This window comes from Salvelinus sp. IW2-2015, linkage group LG7 (assembly GCF_002910315.2).
Source record: "Salvelinus sp. IW2-2015 linkage group LG7, ASM291031v2, whole genome shotgun sequence".
Lineage (NCBI taxonomy): Eukaryota > Metazoa > Chordata > Actinopteri > Salmoniformes > Salmonidae > Salvelinus > Salvelinus sp. IW2-2015.
In genome coordinates, this window is record NC_036847.1 from 10,227,857 (window position 1) to 10,247,829 (window position 19,973).

Below are 19,973 nucleotides of genomic sequence, written 5' to 3' on the forward strand. Positions count from 1 at the left end.
CACAGTGGGCGGTGCCGGCAGCCACTTCTCCCTCACCGAATTTGCTACCTAGAGCGCAGGGATGGGTTTTCTTAGATTCTTATAGTGACATTGGGAGTAATCCAGAATTGGAGCAGGGAAGATTCCAATCTACATATGCATGAGTAGGGAGAAGCTCTACCGCATAAAATAATCTCCCTGCATTTACATCCATATGTACAGGCTTAAACCGCAAACATTACCCACGCAAACAAGGCTAGGAATATGACACTCCATCTCTCCAGGCTTATATGCAGACCGCCTGCCGAGTGTGTTCAGCTCAACAAGGCTTTGACTGAGGTAATACTCAGGTCAACTCTGATAAATCCCCTATTTGCTTGTCAGATAAGGCCTCTAAATCTTGACTAATGTAGCAGTTTAGTGAGAGACATGGAAGAGGCAACGTCTCTCTTGGGAGGGGGAAGACGGGTAGCGGAACGTTTGTCAGTGAGGGTCGCTCCGCCTCTTGGTGGGGGAGACAGGTAGCAGAACCTTGGCAGAACGTTTTATCAGTGGGTGGGTCTGTGGCTGTTATGGTTCTCTTAGCATTACGGCGGTAGCATTGCAGCATCCCAGCAGCCCACTTCATCTGACAGGGACTTCTAATCTCCCTGGTCCTAAAGGGCATTTCTGCCACTTCTCAACCTCATTCATCATCTCCAGCACCAACCAGTGTCTACATACTGTATGTGAAAACAGGGCATTACTATGATCTGCGGTCAAAACGATAAGAAGAAAAGTCCTAAAAAAAAGGCGTCTCTGTGACATCACAGGGTAGAATGAAGAGTAAAAGACTATGATTTTCAAAACCTGCAACAGGTTTCTAGCCCAAAGGAGGGTATTTTCTTGCTCCCCATGTCACTGCGGATGTCATAGTGTTTGAAAATCACTGTTTTTAAAATGTTGTAACTTTTGCTGATGTTTTAACTTTATATTTCTTTCCACAAAACTTAGAAATGGGCTTTTGTCACATACACTGAGTGTACAAAACATTAGGAACCCCTGCTCTTTCCATGACATTGACTGACCAGGTGAATCCAGGTGAAAGCTATGATCMCTTATTGATGTCACCTGTTAAATCCACTTCAATCAGTGTAGATGAAGGGGAGGAGACAGGTTAAAGAAGGATTTTTAAGCATTGAGACAATTGAGACATGGATTGTGYACGTGTGCCATTCAGAAGGTGACAAAATATTTACTGTAAGTGCCTTTGAACGGAGTATGGTAGTAGGTGCCAGGCGCACTGGGTTGAGTGTGTCAAGAACTGCAACGCTGCTGGGTTTTTCACACTCAACAGTTTTCCGTGTGTATCAAGAATGGTTCACCACCCAAAGGACATCCAGCCAACTTGACACAACTGTGSGAAGCATTGGAGTCAACATAGGCCAGCATCCCTGTGGAACGCTTTCGACGCCTTGTAGAGTCCATGCCGACGACGAACTGAGGCTGTTCTGAGGGAAAAAGGGTTTGCAACTCAATATTAGGAAGGTGAACCTAATGTTTTGTACACTAAGCGTACAGTATGTTGACACTGGTGTTGTGCTAGAGATAATACAAATTAGGTTGAAAAGTGGTGGAGTTGCCCTTTAAGCTCGGAGCTCACCACTATAAAATATCAGACTAATTAAAAACAAAAGGAAAGTAGGGGAGCGGCGGAAGGAAGGAAGGAAGGAAGGAAGGAAGGAAGGAAGGAAGGAAGGAAGGAAGGAAGGAAGGAAGGAAGGAAGGAAGGAAGGAAGGAAGGAAGGAGCCTGGCCTAGGCTGGTGGGAGAAGGGCAGAAAGAGGTGGAAGCATTCAGACTCCCAAGTCGCCATGTCTGGGACAGAAACATTGTCCTTTCTTAGAGAAGCCTCTAGGGACTGGTATGAGATGTCTACTCCTAAACAGTTTCTTGACTGCAGCTAGAAGAAGAATTATTGAACAGAGGAGAGTTATTCATCTCCTCGCTCACACATCCCTCGCCAACACACCTTTTTCTGTCTCTCACGTCTTTGATGACGCTTGCGGCACTCTGGATCCCACACACACACACACACACACACACACACACACACACACACACACACACACACACACACACACACACACCAAAACAGTGAGTCACCATCGTCTTCGTCTCTTTCGTCTGATAAACAGAGGGGGCATTTGTTGTGTAGATACTAGCCTGTGACCTAGTATCTGTCCCTCTACTGAGGCATATGTCTGTCTGTCTGTCTGTCTGTCTGTCTGTCTGTCTGTCTGTCTGTCTGTCTGTCTGTCTGTCTGTCTGTCTGTCTGTCTGTTGTGGCAGCTCCAGTCATTGAACAGCACAGCCACTGCTACCATCTCTACCCAGGCCTCTGGGATGATAGGCTGCTGTTTCAAAGTCCCCCTCACTGCCTTTGAGGGAGAAAATACGCTTTTAGTTCCCTGAGATTTTTTTTCAGACTGAGAGAATATGCAAGCCTTCTCAATTACCAAAGTCGGGTATAAGGGCTGCTGGAGGTTTCTCAAAGTCTCTCATCGTATGCTCACTCTCTCTCTCCATGCTAAGATTATTTCACAGAGAACTTGGGGAGTTTCGCCACCCCCCCCTTCTCTTTTTTGACTGAATAAATCTGAGAGAAAAACACTGCCTCCAGAAGAAGTGGGGGAATGAGAATGTTTGGGATTATTTCTCATTCCTTATTTTTGGGGTAGAAACAAAGAATACAAGGGACTGAAGGTTATCGGAGGCTGCAGTTGCATTTTAGGGAGCTGTGCCTTGGGAAATGGGTCCTGAACCATTCTCAAGGCCACGAGTGTGTGTGTGCTGATCACGCCCTCTGTATCCAGCGCTACACACACATAGACACACACACACACACAGTGTAGAAAAAAGATCAGGCAGAATAGCGTTTTTTGAAGCCCGGCTGAATTAGGCACAGTTCCACCACATACATATTTACATGCCAATTCGGGAGCTCTTTCAAACTGCCGGCTTTCCCACAACACAGAAATCAATAGCAATGTTCCACTACTTAATCCGCAATGTTCCCATTAGAAAAAGTGAGATCCTTGTCGTCTTGCTCATCCTTATTCAGGATCCGTAAAGATTTGTTCAATTACGGTCGCCGACGGGCACTAGATGTAGCCTGGCGATTGCTCCTCCTCCACACTAGTCTCGGCTAGGGCCTTATCCCCTTGTTTCTTCTGCTGCTCTYTTTATGTAAAGAGGTGTAGAACACAGGTGAGGCTTTTTATAACGCCGAATCATCCTGTGGAGAGACACTATCGCAATGACGGCTGCCTAACGGCCCAAACGTTTGTTCTGCGCTCGTTCACATGAATAAATAATACGCATAAAATAGCCTGAAAGTGTTCCTTGCTGATTGCGGACCCTCTACACTACAGCCTAAACTACTACCCCCTAACACAGACGCCGTGGGGCGCCGGAAAGCCTGCAGCGTCCATCTTGACACTTATGAATGTTTTCTCCACCACAGTCCTGTGATTTTAGACGCTATCTATCGAACTGCTACATCAAGCCTCTTCCAGGGTTCTGAGATGACTTCACTCCTATCTGTTCCCCTCCTCTCTCACCCACAGTGGGAAATTACCTTCTGCTATATGTTGATGATTTTACCCAGAGCTGAGATGAGGCTCTTGGGGGGATTTTAACAGTATTAAACGCACCCGTGCGTTCGGAAACTAAACGGCGGCAGCTTCTTAAACGGAGCGCCCGGCATGATTCTAGTCTAATCCCATAATAATCAGGGTAATGACTGCACCCTTGGTTGCCATGGGGAGAGGAGGAGACACAGGAGGGGGGTAGCCTGGATTCAGCATTGTAACCCTATTCCCACACCATCTACCACCCGTGACATACCCGAGTTCCGCTCCGTTCTTTTCCCCATCTACAATCTCTCGCTGGGAATCCAGGGATAAAATGCATCCTCACATTCACTTGCATTTGAATCTATCTCCCAAACGGCAGACACGCCGCGTTTAGCGCCACCGCGCTATACTCCCACGCTCCAGGCATGCCAATGAGCCTCCTTCGCATGGCTTCGCCGCCCCCTGCATAATTCTCCTGCCCGCTTGGCTTGACGAGGATGTACTGTACGCCACAGTCTTCCGAGGCCTTGGGGATTCAACTGTCAATCTGTTCCACTCACCCACCCACCCCATCCCCAACTCAATCCACCCCCTTACAATACGGCTAACATACGCCTAACCTTGGCGACAATACTGATGAAGGATTGATCGGGGGGAATGAAGGAAAATAAATGCCATGATGATGAAACAATATAATTCCGTGGATCACATTGTCGTCTTTGCGCGTTTCTTTCTCGTTTCTGACCCACTTCTCTAACAAGGCCCCCAATTTAAGGAAGTTACAGTGTAGTGGGGCGGCTGGAGAACAAAGCAGCATGCAGACACTTCTCTGATGTTCTCCCACTGCCCAGGAGCTGGGCTTTGTGTATTATTAAGCAGACGCTGCTCTTTCTCTTTTCCTCTGTTTCTAGTCTTCCCTTCCCCTCTCTTCCCTATCCACATAGCGAGAGCTCTCTTCATCATCTTTTTCTCTCTCCCTCTCTCTCTCTCTGAGGCTCTCGTGAGATGCAAATGGCTGCGTTTGAAGAACGGCATGCTGGGAAACATCAATTAATCAGCACCTGTTTACTTCCCTATAAATAGAAAAATATGTTATCATCTACCGTTCATCCCCAGTTTCCAATCAATTGACACAAGGTCAAGGTTTCTACTCATAGAACTTAGGGTGTGGGTCTCTGATACATGAGGTCAGACACTGCTGATTGGGTCATACAGAGGGGTCAGACACTTATGGCCAATGAGATTACCAACAACAACAAAAATAGATTACCAGGAGGGAGTTGATTGATACAGGAAGTACTATGGATAAGAGTCAGGTACATGTTTTAGACTTGACCATAGTGCACCCACGTTGACCATGCAACCCCCTTTTTGAAATCCTTCTGATCCTAATCAACCTCCACTCTCTTTTAACCTATCCCGAGTTCCCAAACCCTTCCCTGCCTCTATGCCCCCAACCCTCAATACCCCAACCCTCAGCCCCCCCCCCCCCCCCACCCTCAATACTTCTCCTTCTTCACCTCTCCCTCATCCCCCTTCACCACTAACCCTTGTTTGTTGTCTCAGATCTACACACTCCCAGCCCATGCCTGGGGAAGGCCTGCGAGTTCGGGGCCGCGTGCGTGGTGAAGAACAACGAGCCCGTGTGCGAGTGCCATGGCGCCTGCCCCCAGATGCCCGACCTGGTGTGCGGCAGTGACGGCCACAGCTACGGCAGCCAGTGTGAGATGAAGGCCATGGGCTGCGCCCTGCAGAAGGAGATTCACATCCAGCACCGAGGACCCTGCGGTGAGTACCAGACTATACTGCATTATAAACTGGGTGGTTTGAGCCCTGAATGCTGATTGGCTGACAGCTGTGGTATATCAGACCATGTACCACGGGTATGACAAAACATTTATTTTTACTGTTCTAATTACGTTGGTCACCAGTTCATAATAGCAATAAGGCACCTCTAGGATTTGTGGTATATGGCCAATATACCACGGCTAAGGGCTGTATCCAGGCACTCCGCGTTGCGTTGTGCAAAAGAACAGCCATTCAGGAAAACAGCAATAACTCCAGGCCCTAGGTTAGGAAACACTCCTAGTCTTTTTTTTATAGTACGATGGCCTACAGTCATTTAACTTACCAAGAACAAATGGTATATTTAGTGCATGTATGTGGCCCTTGTGTGAATCAAACCTTTCACCTGCTGGGGTTGCATGCACCATCTAACAAATCACCTGAACCAACTCAAGCACATACTGTAACTCCACTGTACTCTGAGTATGTCACTCCCCTCTCCTCCTTCACTCTTATCCTCGTCCCCTCTAATCCTCCCCGTCTTCTCAGCACTCCTCTAGCCCGGCACAAGCCTGCAGTTTCCCTATTTTTGACCTTTCTAATTGAAGATGCACTTCCAATGAGAGGGTGAAAGGCCATGCTCCTCTTGTATAATTGGTTACTGAGTTTTTGTCTGCTCTCGAGGACCCGGATAAACAATATTTCGGCTTCCACAGGCACCCATTTCATTGCCTGTTTTCTTTTTCTTCCCGAAGGTTAATCCACTTGAAGATGCCACTTAAATTAAGTTTAGGGTTAGTGTGGTTAAGGTTAAGGTTTATTTATTTACCTTTATTTCAACAGGGAAGTCATATTGAGACTAAGTATAGTATAGATAGGCATAAATATATACAATATACACATGAAATACACATTAAAATACAAACACGTTCTTCGTTATGAAAATCAAAGCATCCAATCGAGACGTCTTTTGGTGATTATTCCAAATGTAGGAAATGAAAGGCCGATTTACGTAACACTGTAGACACCAAAGGAGTCTCCATAGTAACCAACCCTGTGAAAATGGGTTTGACAACTTGTCATTTTAAATCTTAACAGTGATGTTGGGTAAGTCTGAAGCTTATAGGGCTTTGTAAACAAAAAGAGCGTACTGATATGATCTACATGATTTTAAAGAGGTCCAGCCAACCTTTTGGTAAAGAATGCAGCGATGAGTAATAAAACTGTCTCCTGTGATAAAAGAAGGGCGCTATAATAAACAGCATCCAGGGGTTTAAGAGTAAGGGAAGCTGCACTTTGATAAATAGTATCACCATAATCAAGAACAGGTAGGAAGGTTGACTGCACAATATGCTTCCTGCTGACTAGAGAGAAGCTAGATCTGTTTCTATCAAAAAAGCCCACTTTAAATCGTAGCTTCTTAACAAATGCATTTGTATGCTTTTTAAACATTAAATCATTGTCAATCCAAATACCAAGGTATTTGTATGCAGGGACTTGTTCAATTATAGAACCATCAGATGAGTGAAGATGTAATCCATCTGGAACAATCTAATGAGAACTTGAAAAAGGATGTAATTTGTTTTTCTCGTATTAAGCACAAGTTTTAGAATTTTATTTATTTAACCTTTATTTAACTAGGCAAGTCAGTTAAGAACAAATTCTTATTGATAATGACGGCCTACACCGGCCAAACCCAGTAAGGGCTTCCTGTAAAGCTACAAAATYGGACTGTAGCCTTGTCACAACCAGGGAAATTGCGTACATAATAGTATGATCCGCATATAGAATGAAATGTACATTTTTGAAACGATTGACCAATAGCATTTATAGAAATAGTGAAAAGAACAGGTCCTAGTATCGACCCCTGCGGCACACCCTTATGTCCTTCAATAAATTCTGACTTAATGGGGCCAGAGTCTGAATTTATTTGTTGGGGCGAAGAGGAGGAAGTACAAGATTTGACCGTTTTCCAGAATTTTGCCGGATTCCCCTTACAATCAGAAAGATTGATTACATAATAATCAGATTTAAMCTTTCTGATTAGCTTGATACATTGATTCCTCAGTTGCTTAAAAGATTGCCAATCTGGGCCTAAGCCTGTGTTCCTGGCCTTGATCCAGGCAACATTTCTCTTACGAATGACTTAAAAATTCAGTAGGGAATCATGCATTCGATCTACCTTYAACTCTGAGTTTTGAAGGGGGCATGATTATCTGCAATGTTGTTTAAGACATTTACAAAAAAGCTTAATCTATCAGGTTTCAGGTAAAACCCAAGTGCAGACTGTGTTGAAGTAACAATGTTTGTTGTAACAACCGGGGCAGGTAAACGACAGGTCAAGGCAGGCAGGGGTCGATAATCCAGAGTAATGGGGCCAAGGTACAAGACGGCAGGCCCAGGGTCAGGTCAAGCAGAGGTCGGTAATCTAGAGTAGGGGCAAAGGCACAGGACGGCAGGCAGGCTCAGAGTCAGGACAGGCAAGGGTCAAAACCAGGAGGACGAGAAAAAGAGAGACTGGGGAAAAGCAGGAGCTGAGACAAAACGCTGGTTGAATTGAACAAACAACACGAACTGGCAACAGACAGACAGAAACCACAGGTATAAATACACAGGGGATAATGGGGAAGATGGGCGACACCTGGAGGGGGGTGGAACAGATCAGGGCGTGACAAAATCAGGTTGAAGGATAGCTGAGATACAATCAAGGTCACTAAAATAAAGATCATGTAAAAAAAGCYTGTTCACTAAAGTTTTTAAAGTTCCTCTTAGGCTTAGATTTATGCATTCTCACATCTTTGACACAGACAACTGGGCAGTGGTCACTAAGATCCAGTGGGAAAACACTGCTATCAACATATTTAAGCAATAAGGCCTGAGGGGGTGTGGTATATGGCCAATATACCACGGCTAAGGGCTGTTTCTTATGCATACCCCCCCCCCCCCCCCCCCGGTGCCTTATTTCTATTAGAAACTAGTTACAAACACAATTAGAACAGTAAAAATACATGTTTTATCATACACATGTTATACGGTCTGATATATCACAGCTTTTTATTTTTTTTATTTTTTATTTAACCTTTATTTAACCAGGTAGGCAAGTTGAGAAACAAGTTCTCATTTACAATTGCGACCTGGCCAAGATAAAGCAAAGCAGTTCAACACATACAACAACACAGAGTTACACATGGAGTAAAACAAACATACAGTCAATAATACAGTAGAAAAATAAGTATATATACAATGTGAGCAAAATGAGGTGAGGTAAGGGAGGTAAAGGCAAAAAAAAAAAAATGGCCATGGTGGCGAAGTAAATACAATATAGCAAGTAAAACACTGGAATGGTAGATTTGCAGTGGAAGAATGTGCAAAGTAGAGATAGAAATAATGGGGTGCAAGGAGCAAAATAATAAATACAGTAGGGAGAGAGGTAGTTGTTTGGGCTAAATTGTAGATGGGCTATGTACAGGTGCAGTAACTGTGAGCTGCTCTGACAGCTGGTGCTTAAAGCTAGTGAGGGAGATAAGTGTTTCCAGTTTCAGAGATTTTGTAGTTCATTCCAGTCATTGGCAGCAGAGAACTGGAAGGAGAGGCGGCCAAAGGAAGAATTGGTTTTGGGGGTGACCAAGAGATATACCTGCTGGAGCGCGTGCTACAGTGGGTGCTGCTATGGTGACCAGCGAGTTAAGATAAGGGGGGACTTTACCTAGCAGGGTCTTCTAGATGACCTGGAGCCAGTGGGTTTGGCGATGAGTATGAAGCGAGGGCCAGCCAACGAGAGCGTACAGGTCGCAGTGGTGGGTAGTATATGGGGCTTTGGTGACAAAACGGATGGCACTGTGATAGACTGCATCCAATTTATTGAGTAGAGTATTGGAGGCTATTTTGTAATGACATCGCCGAAGTCGAGGATTGGTAGGATGGTCAGTTTTACAAGGGTATGTTTGGCAACATGAGTGAAGGATGCTTTGTTGCGAAATAGATTAGATTTAACTTTGGATTGGAGATGTTTGATGTGAGTCTGGAAAGATAGTTTACAGTCTAACCAGACACCTAGGTATTTGTAGTTGTCCACATATTCTAAGTCAGAACCGTACAGAGTAGTGATGTTGGATGGCGGGCAGGTGCAGGCAGCGATCGGTTGAAGAGCATGCATTTAGTTTTACTTGTATTTAAGAGCAATTGGAGGCCACGGAAGGAGAGTTGTATGGCATTGAAGCTCGTCTGGAGGGTTGTTAACACAGTGTCCAAAGAAGGGCCAGAAGTATACAGAATGGTGTCGTCTGCGTAGAGGTGGATCAGAGACTCACCAGCAGCAAGAGCGACATCATTGATGTATACAGAGAAGAGAGTCGGTCCAAGAATTGAACCCTGTGGCACCCCATAGAGACTGCCAGAGGCCCGTACAACAGGCCCTCCGATTTGACACACTGAACTCTATCAGAGAAGTAGTTGGTGAACCAGGCGAGGCAATCATTTGAGAAACCAAGGCTATCGAGTCTGCCGATGAGGATGTGGTGATTGACAGAGTCGAAAGCCTTGGCCAGGTCAATGAATACGGCTGCACAGTATTGTTTCTTATCGATGGCGGTTAGGATATCGTTTAGGACCTTGAGCGTGGATGAGGTGCACCCATGACCAGCTCTGAAACCAGATTGCATAGCGGAGAAGGTATGGTGGGATTCGAAATGGTTGGTAATCTGTTTGTTGACTTGGCTTTCGAAGACCTTAGAAAGGCAGGGTAGGATAGATATAGGTCTGTAGCAGTTTGGGTCAAGAGTGTCTCCCCTTCGAAGAGGGGGATGACCGCAGCTGCTTTCCAATCTTTGGAATCTCAGACGACACAAAAGAGAGGTTGAACAGGCTAGTAATAGGGGTTGCAACAATTTCGGCAGATCATTTTGAAAGAAAGGGTCCAGATTGTCTAGCCCGGCTGATTTGTAGGGGTTCAGATTTTGCAGCTCTTTCAGAACATCAGCTGACTGGATTTGGGAGAAGGAGAAATGGGGAAGGCTTGGGCGAGTTGCTGTGGGGGTGCAGTGCTGTTGACCGAGGTAGGGGTAGCCAGGTGGAAAGCATGGCCAGCCGTAGAAAAATGCTTATTGAAATTCTCAATTATAGTGGATTTGTCGGTGGTGACAGTGTTTCCTGTCCTCAGTGCAGTGGGCAGCTGGGAGGAGGTGTTCTTATTCTCCATGGACTTTACAGTGTCCCAGAACTTTTTTGAGTTTGTGTTGCAGGAAGCAAATTTCTGCTTGAAAAAGCTAGCCTTGGCTTTTCTAACTGCCTGTGTATATTGGTTTCTAGCTTCCCTGAAAAGTTGCATATCACGGGGGCTGTTCAATGCTAATGCAGAACGCTATAGGATGTTTTTGTGTTGGTTAAGGGCAGTCAGGTCTGGAGAGAACCAAGGGCTATATCTGTTCCTGGTTCAACATTTCTTGAATGGGGCATTGTTAAGAGAATTTTGTTCTCAAGGTACATAACCCAATTTAATTATATTCCTCAGTCTGCAAACCAGAATTTGTAAGATCCTGGTCGAATGAAACAGACAGAGGCCCAGCTAAAATAGTCAAAAAGGTTTATTCACAGGAACGTTCTAGAGTCAAGAACAATTCGGACTAGGACTACACATTTATTGATTATGATTTTATACATTCTAATCAATTCCATACAATTATATGTTTCAGGGCGGAATATTCTAATCATTCAATTAACAGATAATTCTCACCTATCAGGCATGCTTATTTAAGATGGTGAGGAAGGCATTAAAAAAAAAMAACAGGCATCCTCTACTGACGGGATGAGATCAATATCCTTCCAGGATATCCCGGCCAGGTCGATTAGAAAGGCCTGCTCGCTGAAGTGTTTCAGGGAGCGTTTGACAGTGATGAGTGGAGGTCGTTTGACCGCTGACCCATGACGGATGCAGGCAATGAGGCAGTGATCGCTGAGATCTTGGYTGAAAACAGCAGAGGTGTATTTAGAGGGCAAGTTGGTTAGGATGATATCTATGAGGGTGCCCGTGTTTACGGCTTTGGGGTGGTACCTGGTAGGTTCATTGATCATTTGTGTGAGATTGAGGGCATCAAGCTTAGATTGTAGGATGGCTGGGGTGTTAAGCATGTTCCTGTTTAGGTCGCCTAGCAGCACGAGCTCTGAAGATAGATGGGGGGCAATCAGTTCACATATGGTGTCCAGAGCACAGCTGGGGGCAGAGGGTGGTCTATAGCAGGCGGCAACGGTGAGAGACTTGTTTTTAGAGAGGTGGATTTTTAAAAGTCAGCCAATCAGCATTCAAACCACCCAGTTTATGATTACATTTTAGTCATTTAGCAGACGCTCTTATCCAGAGCGACTTAAAGGAGCAATTAGGGTTATGTGCCTTGCTTAAGGGCATATCGACAGATTTTTCACCTAGTCGGCTCGGGACTCAAACCAGCGACCTTTCGCTTACTGGCGCAACGTTCTTAACTACTAAGCTACCTGCCATCCCATTTATCTGGAGTATTCGTCAAATTAAGATCAATCATGCTTAAGTTTATGGTTAGGTTTAAAATCAGATTTGATGACTTTGTGGGTGTCCCAGGTAGTGGCCATTCTGCAGAGCTGCGTCCACAACAAGATTCATGACGAACAACGCTAACCTGCACCCATTTTCMCATAGAAGAGTAATTGATGATGACGATGATTAACATTTTAGTTTTACCGACAAACCATTTGCTCCTGTGCCTTCCTTTCCGTGCTCTAGTTAGAGTTTGAATGAGATKTTCTGCTACTGTAAATGTAGGCTACACCATAGGCCTGTATCTGTATAACAAATAACATGTATGTACCATGTTTTCTGTAGACTAACTAAGCACAGAGCAGACATGAAGAAAGGAAAATAAATATTTCAATTATCTATTCACTTTTCTCTTCTCTCATAGGCTACTTTGCACAGTTCCATATTGCCTGCTTGCCTTTTGGTCCTAAATGGGTAACAGTTTATAGATGTAATATAGATATACTGATCTAATAATGTAGAGTGATAGAGATGCCTGAAGCCATTTAGCAGCCATTATCCAAGRCGGCTAATACCGTAAACACTGTTAGCCAGCTTTACTGTTAGCGGTTGCTATCACCAGCAGACAGCGAGAGATTTGCCTGGCTCAGCTTAGCATCTTTACACTAGCTCTCGGCTAGCTCTACCCCGTTGCAGGGTTTCCCAACTGGCGGCCCGCGGGTGATTCTATTTGGCCCCCCCAAGTTTTCTGAGAAAAGAAATGTAATATACTGTGCCTTCAGAATGTATTCATACCCCTTGACGTATTCCACATTTTGTTGTGTAACAGGCTGAATTCAAAATGGATTATATATTTTACCAATCTACATACAATACCCCATAATGACAAAGTGAAATGTATTGAAAATTAAATACATAAAAATCTAATTTAAATAAATAATCTTTTCCCCAACGATTACAGCTGTGAGTCTTTCTGGGTAACTCTCTAAGAGCTTTACACACCTGGATTGTGCATCATTTGCCTATATATATTTTTTTATTCTTCAAGCTCTGCCAAACAGGATGCATGTTTTGGAATATTTGTGTTCTGTACAGGTTTCCTTATTTTTGCTCTGTTAATTTGGTTAGTATTGTGGAGTAACTACAATGCTGTTGATCCATCCTCAGTTTTCTCCTATCACAGCCATTAAACTCTGTAACTGTTGTTTTAACGTCACCATTGGCCTCATGGTGAAATCCCTGAGCAGTTTCCTTCCTCTCCGGCAACTGAGTTAGGAAGGACGCCTGTATCTTTGTAGTGTATTGTTACACCATCCAAAGTGTAATTAATAACCACCTGCTCAAAGGGATATTCAATGTCTGCTTTTTTATTTTTTACCCATCTACCAATAGGTTCCATTCTTTGCAAAGCATTGGAAAACCTTCATGTACTTTGTGGTTGATCTGTGTGTGAAATTACCTGCTCGACTGAGGGACCTTACAGATAATTGTATGTGTGGGGTAGAAATTTGTACTCCTGAACTTATTTAGGCTTTCCATAACAAAGGAGTTGAATACTTATTGACTCAAGATATTTCAGCTTTTAATTTGTAATTAATTTGTAAACATAAAAAAAAAACRTTAGTCCACTTTGACATTATGTGGTATTGTGCCAGTAAAAAAATCTAAATTTAATACATTTAAAATTCAGGCTGTAACACAACAAAAATGTGGAAGAAGTCAAGGGGTGTGAACACTTTCTGAAGGCTCTGTATATATTGTTATTATTGCACATAAAATACTTTATAAACGCCAGCAAATCATCTCCAAGTGATTTAAGTTTTGGAAAAATCTGTTCCAAAGTATTCCCACGCATAACAGAGAGATATATCAAATCAAAATCAAATCAAATTGTATTTGTCACATGCGCCGAATACAACAGGTTTAGACCTTTACAATGAAATGCTTACTTACAAGCCCTTAATTAACCAACAATGCAACTTTAAGAAAAATAAGTGTTAAAGTATTTACTAAAATAAACTGAAGTAAAAAAATAAAAAATAAAAATTAAGTAAATATATGTGATCTTATTCAAATGTAAGCAAGGTTTTTAATTGTTATATTTTAAACATATCTGTTTGGGTTTCTTGCGGTCAATTTGCAGTCTACAAATGATTTGTAATTCTGTTCCGGCCCCCCGACCATCCGCTCAAGAAGGAATCGTCCCGCAGCTGAATCTAGTTGATGATCCCTGCCCTATTGTTTCAACTGGAGTTTGATGTTTAATCCACTGCAGTGTTGTTGGCTTGGGGGCCGATGTGACTCCACTATTATTTCCTCTTTCCATTCCCAAGTTGAAATCTCTGCGCATAAAGATGTATTCCAATGGGAAATGGAGCAAAAGGAATGTTTGAGCCGGGCGAGCAAACTCAATTTGGAGACGGCGTGCGTGTGGCGTTAGGTAGACAGTTCTCACCGTGGCGCCGCGGGGGCGTAATGAATAGTCTTTATTTAAAAAGGCGAGCTGGTTGCGGGCAGAGCGAGGTAGCGGGCCCTGCTGTGTGTGTGTGTGTGTGTGTATGTGTGTCTGATACAGCACTATGGATGACAGCAAGTCTCCACAGAGGCAGAAGTCAGCGGAACAGGGCAATAAAAGCGACAGGCAGGCAGTGCTAGGCAAGGCCCAGCGGAGGAATGATGATGGTGATGTGGGTTGGTTTATTCTGGGCTGTTTGCACTGCTTTACACAGGCCTCTTCAAACTCCACTGAGTCACCTCACCTCCCTCCACCTTCACTATTATCTCTGTTAATTATCATGGCACAATTCATATCAATTGCATACACTGTGTGGTGTATGTGTCGATAGAGGCTGGGAAGTTTGTGTGTTTCCTTTTGTCCCTCGTGCGTTTGCATGCAGAGACAACTGGTGTGTGTGTGTGTGAGTGGGGCCACCGTTTCGCAAGGCCTATGTGCGCTGTCATAATTAGATTTTCTTCCCCTCGGGGGATCGAAAAATGGCGCTAGGGGAAATGGTTATCTTTATGGCTCAGGTGCGGTCCGATAGTGAGATGAGTGACATTTTTTATTATTCTGATGTATTTTCTCCTCTCAATGTTTGAGTGTTGGGTGACCTTGTGTGTCTGGCAGGCTGGAAGAAGCAGAGACACGCATGGATAATAGACCGCAGAACGATATCAATCGCTCCGTAAGGAATTTCATATATATTTACCTCAGAATAGATGAGACAAGAGACGAGAAGTAATTTAGAACAGAAATAAACATTACGAGTTTTGCACAGTTGCTGCGAAAAGGTAGCGAGAGAGAGAAGAGTAGCGGAAAGATAGGGGAGAGAGGGGTAAATAAGAAAGGGAGGAGAGACGGTGAGGAGGGACGGAATAGTTATGGAGCAAGCACGGTGGGGTCGGCCGGGGAGTGTTTTTATAGTCTGGGACATTCTCAGAGCCTTTCACTAAACAACTGTCTCTCTTTCTCTTCACGTTAAAGAACAACTCCTCCGTCTCTCCCTTGTCGTAGCTCCAGTCTCTCTGACTAATACTACTCCTCCGAGAGTGTGTGTAGCGTTCTGAGGCCTGCTCTTTAGCTTTTCTTTTCCCCACCGTCTCTCGGTATCCATCACTCGGAATGGCATTCTCCTCAAGGCCAATTTCTTCAACCTCCCCCTTCACCGTCAACTCCCCTCCCTGGTCAGACAAGTCCCCCCACCTTGTTAGCGCCGTTAGCGCCTTAGTGCTAGCTGTCCTGGCCCTGTGTTTACAGCCAGTAAGGCAGCCCAGTTGGGTCCGATAGCTAGATGTGTCCCGATTAGCCGCCGCCAACGACCGGCGGCACTGGCTGGAACAGACAGAGCCAGAGGAGGGAAATAAAGAAGGCCTTTATCGGGACATGGGCGCTGATAAAGGACGACACTCACTGTGATTTATATCCCCCGGGTTCGAAACACCGTCATTGTCACGGTGATGCATTCCCCATCCCCGCCAGCCGCCACCTCGGCTACATATATTTTTCTGTTTATACCGCCTGCTTTTAATCAGGCCCCCAGGCTGGTCTGTCCACAGCGAGTGCCTGTGCGGTGCAGGCAGACTTCCTGACTTTATTAAGGTGTAATAAGGTGTAATACACAAGTTAATAACACAGGGGAGGGGGAGGTTTTCCGCCTAAGTAGCCCGCTCTCTCCGTTAGCCATTAGCAATAAATCAGCAGCTGTTATTACCTAGCCACTAATTGAATGTGATAGCGGCCGTGCGCTGCTAATGCAATCCTCCAGGTGTAATTGGCAATCGAGGAGCGCTGCCCACCCCTCGCATCTCCGCTCTGGCTCTGTGATTCACTCGGGCTGCCACGAATCATTGATATCCACAGCATGTCGGTACTAGGCTATGCAAGGCAGAGGGAAAAGACACTGAATGGAAAACGTGCAAATGATCAGAGTCAACTGAAAATCGAGGATTCTTGACAGTATTCTTAGTCCAGATCATCCTACTGAAGCTTGCAGCTGTGTGAAGTCTGCACACCATCTGGGTTTGGTGCCCTCTCAAAATGACCGGCCTTTCGAAGGGGGTTAGGTAAACACATGACATCATGGTGGCATCACGGCTGTGGATTTTGCCACGCCACCCACACAGGCTTCGGATGAGCCAGTTCTATCTGTCCTCCCTCGATATTTTTCTCTCTCTCTCTCTCTCTCTGTCTCTCTCTCTCTGTGTCTCTCTCTCTGTCTCACTCACTCACTCACTCACTCAACTCACTGACACAAACACATACTCTTTCTCTCCGGTTCACACACTCTTTCTCTCCCCGTTACCCATACCGGGCTTATTTACTCTCTCCAATCCTAACACTCTCCTACCTGTCTCCCTCCAGACGAGGCGTGTGCCAACTGTTCATTTGGGGCGATCTGCGACGGGCAGTCGGGCCGCTGTGTGTGCCCGCAGGAGTGTGTGGAGTCCCACCAACCGGTGTGCGGCAGCGACGGCTCCACCTACGACAGCGAGTGTGAGCTCCACGTGCGTGCCTGTACCGAGCAGCTTGACCTGCGCGTGCTCGCCCAGGGAGAATGCAGTGAGTAATGCCAGCACCAAGTGTGTGTGTGCCTACCAACAGTGTGGTTGTACAAATAGTAGGTCTTAAAGTAATGTCTCACTACTGTATTTTAGCAAGCATATTCCTTTTACATGATTCCAATCAATAGTTGCTGACACACCCTGCAGTGGGTGTGTGTGTGTGTGTGTGTGTGTGTGGTGTGTGTGTGTGTGGTGTGTGTGTGTGTTGTGTCGTGTTGGTGTGCGCACTGTGCGTGTGTGATCGTCCGTTTGTTTGTGTGTGTGCATTTGCAGAGACGTGCGGCAGCGCCGTGTGTGCCTGGGGGGCCCGCTGCGTCCAGAACAAGTGCGAGTGCCCGCAATGCCAGGGCCAGGCCTTCTCGCCCGTGTGCGGCAGCGACGGCTTCACCTACGACAACACCTGCGAGCTGGGTGTGGCCTCCTGCGTCCTCAAAAAGAAGATCGAGGCGGCCAAGCCTGGCAGCTGCGACGAAGGTAGGAATTAGATACCACTGATAGGGCAGAGGAACTCTCAACCACACAGTGCCTTTTTAATCATGATTTGCAGCCTAGTTTACACACGTCCTTTGTGGAGCTGCTCTCCTCTCCTACTGGCACGGTACCAGAGTCTTTACTCTGACAATCAGCTCTCTCTCTGGGTATCTTTGTCACCATACGGTTGTCATGCAGATGATGTCAGCAATAGTCCCTTGTGGCCAGACGTAGTCACCGTCGCCGAGACTGTCGTCATCGTCTGAGGACGTATGAACAACAGAGCAGGTTTCACCTGCCAGCAGGAGAGATAGAGGGCGAGATGATGAGAGCGATGGAGAGGGGGAGGGAGAAGTGGGGAGTGGAGGAGAGATGGAGAGAGAGATGGAGGGAGGGGTAGCGAAAGAGAGAGAGACTGAGAGACGGACAGAGAGAGGGAGGGGTAAAGGGGTGAGAGTATTCATGAATGATAATTTTCCTCTACCATCCCAGTGTCTGTTCTTTCCCTCTCTCACTGTGTCGTTGTCTACTCTACTGTATACGGCCAGCTCTGTCTGCCAGCTCTGTCTGCCAGCTCTTAACGCCCGGCTGGTTTTGTTCAATTGAACTCATTGACTGAGTCGAGTAACCTTTTGTATGTGGACCATGAAGAAATGCACATATAAACCACACTGCAGATTTCATACACATACAACACACACTGTGCCCCATATCATCTTATACCACACACTCCACATACTATTAAAACACATACGCTCGGGACACCACACGCCACAATTCAAAACACACGCACATTCAAACACACACACACACACACACACACCACACACACACACACAACACACACACACACACACCAACCACACACACACACACACACACACACACACACACACACACACACACACACACACACACACAACACACAACACATTACTGGCAACCATATATAATCATTTATACGCACACAAATGCACATGTGTTAAACAGTATATACACACACATACACTCACAACGCTTTTCACTATGTGCCCCCATATCGCTGATCTGGCTGGGCAAAGATGCTCTCCATCGTATAGCGCCAAGGGATTTATCTATTTGTGAAGCCTGGTGACTCACTCTTCTCTACTCTCTGCTTCTCCTCTCCTCTCTCTCTCTTCTCTCTCTCTCTCTCTCTCCTCTCTCCTCTCCTCCTCTCTTCCCTCTCTTCTCTCTCGCCTCTTCTCTCTCTCTCTCTCTCTCTCGCTCCTCTTCTCCGCCTCCTCTCCTCTCTTCTCTCTCTCCTTCTCTATTTCTCTCTCTGCTTTCTACTCTCTCTCTTCTCCTCTTTCTCCTCTCTCCCTCTCTCCTCTCTCTCTCCTACTCTACGTTTTCTATCTCTCTCTCTCTTCTCCCTCCTCTTTCTCCTCTCTCTCTCTCTCTTCTCTCTCCTCTCTTTCTCTTCTTTCCTCTCTCCTCTCTCATCTTTCTCTCTTCTCTCTCCTCTTTCTCCTCTCTCCTCTCTCTAGCTCCTCTTTCTCTTCCCCTCTATGTTTCTCTCACTTGTTCTCTCTATTGCAATGTCTCTCCATCTTCCATCTCTCTCCTTTCTCTCTCTCTCTGGTAGCATACAACCCCCTGTTTTTCTCCCTCGCTTGCTCATTTGAGTTCTCAGAAAGCCATCAGCCAGTAACAAAAGAAACATGTTTTATTTTATTTTCTCTGTCTCTCCCCCTCCCATCCCTATTGTCTCACCATGTTGCCCTCTCTCCATCAAACTAGCATTGTCTCTTGACAAAAAGATCACATTGCTTTCAGAGATGGGATCGGGTCCGATCGATAAACCTCCCCCAGGGGACAGGGTCCAGTTTTCTTTTTGTTCCACGCCTTGTCACCATTCCTCTTCCCCTCTAGTAGATAACTGATGCACAACCCCCCACTGCTTAAAGCTAGGACATTCTTTAATGGRGTAGCTGTAGTAGCTTAATATTTTGAACAGGAACAGGGTTAGAATTCTTCTCCAATGTTTTGGGAAAATCTCGATTGAAAAACTACTTTCTTCTGTATACAAACTCCAATTTTTACGTCTTTAAAACCCTGTGCATCAAATTGACCCAACCCTATAGTCCTATTATATCATTGGACTAGTCAATGTATTGACCTATCACAACCTATTGAACCGACTGCAACCTTTCCCCTCGGCACTTGCCTACAGTACAACCCCTACCCAACACTCTCACGTCTACAGTGCTGGTAGAATCCTCCAACTCCGGCCAATTGAACAATTTACTTGTTTATTTAGACCTGACTTAAAAAACATTTTCATTTGTCACAGGGTGAAATGGAAGCGTCCCCCCCCCCCCCTTTTTATTTAGGGTAATGAAAAATGACAGTGTTCTGTACTGGGGGAATCTATCACCTGTTTAATTTCACACTCGGGTAGGCCCAGGCTCAGCTCCTTTGTCGACACTGACAAAGTGGCGGGGGAGCGTAGTGCATCACCTTGGGGCCCAGGCCGGTTTTAATTGAATACACATTTACTAAACAGGATTATGGGTGAAAATATCACACGGCAGA

The 19,973-nt window shown here is 45.4% G+C and overlaps 1 pseudogene; it reads left to right on the plus strand.

Moving 5' to 3' along the window:
• LOC111966913 (agrin-like) overlaps window positions 1-19,973 on the plus strand; it is a 164,712-nt pseudogene that overhangs the window by 75,964 nt on the left and 68,775 nt on the right.